Genomic DNA, 6,226 nt, shown 5'->3' with positions numbered 1-6,226 from the left:
ACTAGCCGGGCGAGGTGGCGGGTGCCTGTAGTCCCAGCTACTCGGGAGGCTGGGGCAGGAGAATGGCGTGAACCCGGGAGGCGGAGATTGCAGTGAGCTGAGATCCAGCCACTGCACTCCAGCTTGGGCGACAGAGCGAGACTCCGTCTCAGAAAAAAAAAAAAAAAAAAACAAATATCATATGTTGCACATTTCCATATATGGCATAGGATACAATTTGATTAAGATATAATTCTGCCCAGTAGAAGGTGGGAGAAGGGAAAGGAAGAAGAAGAAATAGAAAATATAAGTTGAATCTGATGCTTAATGTGATTTTTACTCCATGTATACTTTTACTCAAATGATAGCTTGTGCACGTGCAAGGATGGACTGTGCTATTTCAAAGTACTTTCTATGGGGGAAGAAAAGAAGGAGAGGAAAAAGGGAGGTGGAGATGGCCATGTATCTCCACTTCTGAAGGAAAAGGCCCTTTGGTCACCATAGGTGGGAGAAAAAAAAAGTTAAATAAATGGGAGGAATATTATACAGGGGAGCAGAAGTATGTGTTTTGCATGGAGTCCTCATTTTAGCAATACCTTTTTTGCTCTTCTGCTTCCAGATCTTATTTGCCAATTTAATGCCTATGAAGTTCTTATGATGAATGAAAATCTTTCAAGTACTGTTGCCTCATTAAATGCATTATTTATTAATTTAACATCTAGTACTCTCGACAAAGAGCCAGTGAAATGAGTTATTGAGTTCCAGGGAAAAAATGAGAACATAATTTTGAATTTATTATCTCTTCTCTGTATACACACACAGTTCATAATTGGATTACATATAATAATGATATCAATATGTCTCTCAGTATCGAAGTTGGATTCTGGTAATTTTTTATGTGAGGTTCTTGTGTTACAGTCAGCATAGATTTCTGGAGCATTTGTCTGTTGATCTTTTGGTGGCCTCAAACCTCATTAAGTGGTGAGGGAGATGCTGCTTCTGCTATGTGAGAATTTGATGGCAGAATTAACACAACCTGTGAAACAATCAGAATGCCATAGGTGAGTCACCCAAATAACCTCAGAGTGCCCCTTTCCTGCCCACATGAAGTCGTCATCATCATCAGAGTTTACTCTTTTCTTCTCTGATTCATTCTCAAGATCAAGCATGTGGGACTTCTCAGTCATTCTTTAGATCAGGCCTGATGTAGGACACAACATTCAGTGGTAGCTCTTGACCTGAGCTGTGATGACCACTGCCCTGGTCTTGCAAGTAAATCAGTCTTACATGTGAATGACAGTGCACGATACGATGGGTAAACCAAGGTGTCATGAAAAATATGGGGCTCTTCTTCCAAACCAGGTTGTTCATGCTGATGGCATCAACATACCCAAATCATGATTTGCTGGTTATAAATAACGCATTGCAAAAACCACACTGGCCCAGAATAGCAGGGATCATCGCGAAACTCAGAAAAGTTCTGGTTGTTCTTCCACAAACTCATTGTGACATAGGGTTGGTGGAAGAACCAGGAAGAGATAGAGACCTAGCTATCATAGGCCCCAAAACCACTGCTTTTCTGAATTCACACCAGGAGATTAGGAAACAGCCTTCCCCAGCTCCTATGCTAAGAGCCTAAGGGAGCACAGGCTTAAATACTCTGACATGAAAGTTACTAAAGAGTTTGCCTCCATGTCCAAATGTTTCACTCAGTAAAAATAAAAAGCTTTAGTCAATGAAATTATAAAATCATTGGTAATTGCTAAGAATCTCTCCCTTCTCAGGTTTTACAATGCAAAACCCACTATTAGAGCTAATGTGCTACAGTCAATCTCTCTTCAGTGAGGAAGGGCTGTAGAGGAGTGAGATGTGGTGTTGCCTGGGAATCTCAAAAGAAGACAAAGAGGTACAAGATGATGGAGAAGGGCACCAGAAGAACCATCTCATCAAACTATGATTATTTATGATTATTTTATTATTTGGTTGTCGGTTTTGTCTGCCTGTGGGCCTTTGGGTAATGAAGCTAATGAGTAGCTGTGGGGATTTTACTATCCATTTCCTCATTCTGGAACCCTCAACCCTTGGAGGATATCCCTCCCCATTCTTCCTAGAGCTTCTTTCTTGGTCTCTTCTTTCCTTCCATTCCCTACTTTCCTCTCTCCATGTGACATTCTTTGGGTTTAACTGCCAGGAGCAGCATCAGCTGCAGGTCTTGGGGTAAGAGAGTGGATAGGTGGGCACAGACTGATAGAGAAGTCAGAGATCATGATATTTCATGGAAATATTCCAGGAAAAGTTGTTGCAATAGGATAACGGAATAAAATAAAATATTTTTGGGGGACTTCTTCATTGTGAAATATCCTCATATCTGGATCCAGAGGTTATGCACTTTGAGGTAGAAAGAAAGGGGAAAAGAGCTTTTATGTAGCTATTGTGTTAGGCAGAGTTCTAAGGTGGCACTCACTAACCCCTTGTGATTCCCTTCTCTCGAGTGTGGATGGAACCTGTGTATAGGATGAGATACAAGTCCTGTGTGTAGGTACTAACTACTTAACTTTCAATTTATCAAAAAAGGCATTATTCTGAATGGACCTTACCCGTTCGTGTGAACTTAGCAACCTGCTGGTTTCACAGATAAAATACATTGTCCTGAGTTCTCCAACTGAGAGGAAATGAATTTCACTACATTAGCGTGGAAGAGAATCAGAAGCTTCAGGCAAGGCCACAGCCCCAGCCAACTTCCTGATGACAGCCCTGTAAGATCCTGAGTCTAGGACCTACTTCAGCTGGGCTCAGACTCTTGAACCATGGAAACTGAGAGATAATGAATGCGTTCTGTGTTAAGACTCTAAGTTTGTGTAAGTAATTACACAGCAATAGAAAACTGATACAGACATCTTCAAATGAAGGCTAATACTCACCCCACCAGGGGTACAACAGACTGCTTTACATCCAAAGGCAGAGAGGGACACAGCAATGCAGAATTCCAGCACACTTAGGACGAGCACCATGCCATCCATACCCTAGGAGAGAACTCATAACAAAAGAATGTGAGAAATGGAGATGACAAGTGGAAACATGTACCAGTAACCACAATGTCATCAGAGAAAAAGCACTGGCTGGGAGTCAGGAAACCTGCCTCCCAGTGGCAGCCATGCCCTTGACCAATTCTTGATCTGCTGAAGTAACTTCTCACTTTTTTCACTGATAAAATAATCACAGACATTTATTCCCTAGTTCAGTACCTCCCAGTGCTATTGTGGGCATGGAAGATGAAAGTACTTTAAAAAGTTAGGAAGGTAGTATAAAGATAATTGTCATCTTATCCTATTGAGTACTAGAAACTCATATCATTGACAAAATATTATGATTCCATATCTTAGTGACTGTAAGCAGAGTAATGGTCCCCCAGGGAGGTCTGCATCCTTGTCCCCCTAATCCTCAGTTTCTGGGGATTAGAACGCAGACCTCCCTGGGGGACCATTGTTCTTTTTGCACAGCAAAAAGCATTAAATTTGCAGATGAAATTAAGGTTGCTTATTAGTTGATATAAGATAATTTTCCTAGATCATTCAGGTGGGTTCAGCATAATGACAGAATCCTTATAAGTGGAAGCAAGAGGCAGAATAGAGTTCAGGAGACATTTGAAGATGCTGCATTGCTTGATTTGAAGGTAGAGGACAGGATGACAAACCAAGCAACATAGGCAGCCTATAGAAGCCAGAAACGGCAGTAAAACTTATTGTCACCTAAGCCTTCAGAAAAGAGTACGGCCTTGCCAACACTTCGATTTTTAGCCTAGTAAGACCCATTTTGAACTTCTGACCTCCAGAAATATAAGATAACCAAACTGTGTTGTCTTAAGACACAAAATTTGTAGTAATTTGTTACAGTAACAGTAAGAAGCTAATACAACAATGAATATCAAGTAGGTCAGTCTTTAATCCATCTCTTCAGAGCACTGACTTTAGGTCTAGTCTTCAGCCAAGAAACATGGTCAAAATTTGGAGAACATTGGGCAGTGCACTCATTTCTATTCATTTTACCCTGGATTGATGCGGGGATTATCTGGTTTAAATATTCTCTCTTTTTCTCTCCATGGTTAGGGACAGTCCCTCTGTTGTGGAAGAGCCAATAGACCAAGAGCTCAGGATATGAGTGATGCAGACTTAAGGAGACCTTGAGAATATTTGCACTCATTGCTTTTTTATTTTCTTGTGCCTTCAACAGCTGTAGTGGCCTCTGTGTTTCCAACATTGTTGTAGGCACAGAAGAGAGCAGCAAACTAAACAGACAGTTCCCCTGTCTTCAAGGATTTTACCATCTAGAAGGGTAGACTAGAAGATGGCAAGCTTTCTATAAAGGCCAGATAATGTACATTGTAGGTTTTGCAGACCATAAGGTCTCTGTCACACATATTCAAACCTGCTATTATAACACAAAAGCAGCACTACACAACATGTAAACAAATGGGCTTCATTATATTTCAATTAAACTTTATGAAACTTTATTTACAAAAACAGGTACAGGGCTGGGTCTCCAAAAAAAGTAGCATGTATATAGACCTGTGGACTGATTGTGCAGGTGCCCAGGCAAGAATAGACCGGTTGCTTCAAATCCCAGGAAGCCCTTATGGAGGTCCTCTGCCATAAAAACAGTCATAATAATGTTCACACAATTAACAAGAATCCATCATGGACTCTGGGAAACGTAATTGAGATGAACGCAGAACCAGCTACATAATTTAGAGTCTCTTGTTTAAAATGTTTAAAGACAATATCAAGATAGCAACAACAGAGCATTAGATCAAGCATAGGGCTCTTTGAACCGTGAAGTCCTGAGTAACTGCACGGGTCCCATGCCCAAGAAATCAGCCCTATCGAGTTGGCCAATTCCAGATTTTGTCTCTGTCATTGTGTCCTTAAAATCTACCAATGAAGAGACCTTCATAGACTAAAAGTAAGGTCCTTCTTCAGGATAGCAATAGCAAATAATAGGGGAATTAGAGGCAAGAAGTTGTAGAATCTAAACTTCTTTTTGCCAATTTCTAACTGAATGACCTTGAAAGAATTTGTCGCACTTTGGGAGGCTGAGACGGGCGGATCACGAGGTCAGGAGATCGAGACCATCCTGGCGAACACGGTGAAACCCCGTCTCTACTAAAAATACAAAAACTAGCCGGGCGAGGTGGCGGGCGCCTGTAGTCCCAGCTACTCGGGAGGCTGAGGCAGGAGAATGGCGTAAACCCGGGAGGCGGAGCTTGCAGTGAGCTGAGATCCGGCCACTGCACTCCAGTCCGGGCGACAGAGCGAGACTCCGCCTCAAAAAAAAAAAAAAAAAAAAAAAATTCTCTATAGAAGCGTTTTCTTATTTTGAGGGAGTGGCAAGAAGTAAAATTGCTTACTACAAAAAGCATTAGAAATCTCAAGGGAAGTAAATTAGTAAGTAAATAAGGCAGTAAATTAGTTTAGCAAAGTTTAGCAAAGACACCTCAAGGGGTTATTTTGGTGTGATTATATAGCCCACAAAACTATGTAGAATTCGCTAGGAATGAAGTCAACAGAATGCGATTGATTCTGCCTAGTAAGTTAGGAAGAATGTTGGGTTTCCACTTTTACATAAGGGAAGGACACAGTAAGGAAGACAACTAAGCAGCAAGGCGAAAGGCTGAAAGTTCATATAGAGGGAAAGTAACAAAAAATTTGTGGGTGTTGAAAAATGACCAATAGGCTTTCTCTTTTTTGTGAGATGGAGTCTTGCTCTATTGCCCAGGCTGGAGTGCAATGGGTCCATCTCGGCTCACTGCAACCTACGCCTCCCAGGTTCAAGCAATTCTCCTGCCTCAGCCCCCCGAGTAGCTGGGATCATAGGACATGCCACCTTGCCTGGCTAATATTTGTATTTTTAGTAGAGACGAGGCTTCATCGTGTTAGCCAGGCTGGTCTTGAACTCCCGACCTCAGGTGATCTGCCCACCTCAGCTTCCCAATGTGTTGGGATTACAGGCATGAGCCCCTGCGCCCGGCCAAGCTTTTTAATAATAAAGATTTAATTGTGCATTTTAGTCTGCTGTGATGTGCTGCAAGAACTCTTCCTCCCCACAATTACCCAATAGCCCAAAATGTCAAGAAGTTTTACTACCTACAAAATATTGTGTAGGTGGCATTTTCAGAATAAAGCAATTAGGATAGCATTAAGATAAGAAAAAATCGTACAAAAAAGTAGTAAAATTCAGAATGAAGATTAAG

The 6,226-nt window shown here is 41.5% G+C and overlaps 1 long non-coding RNA gene across 1 annotated transcript; it reads right to left on the bottom strand.

The window, feature by feature from the left end:
- Nucleotides 1-664: 664 nt before the first annotated feature.
- On the bottom strand, nt 665-5,023 carry LOC117083232. The gene is made up of 2 exons (XR_004437005.1): nt 2,901-5,023; nt 665-1,015 (listed from the first exon to the last, which is right to left on the bottom strand). It is a non-coding gene; the product is annotated as an uncharacterized LOC117083232 (long non-coding RNA).
- Nucleotides 5,024-6,226: the final 1,203 nt, after the last annotated feature.

This window comes from Trachypithecus francoisi, unplaced genomic scaffold, assembly GCF_009764315.1.
Source record: "Trachypithecus francoisi isolate TF-2019V2 unplaced genomic scaffold, Tfra_2.0 Contig00311_ERROPOS72643+, whole genome shotgun sequence".
NCBI lineage: Eukaryota > Metazoa > Chordata > Mammalia > Primates > Cercopithecidae > Trachypithecus > Trachypithecus francoisi.
This window is presented reverse-complemented; position numbering and strand designations above follow the sequence as displayed.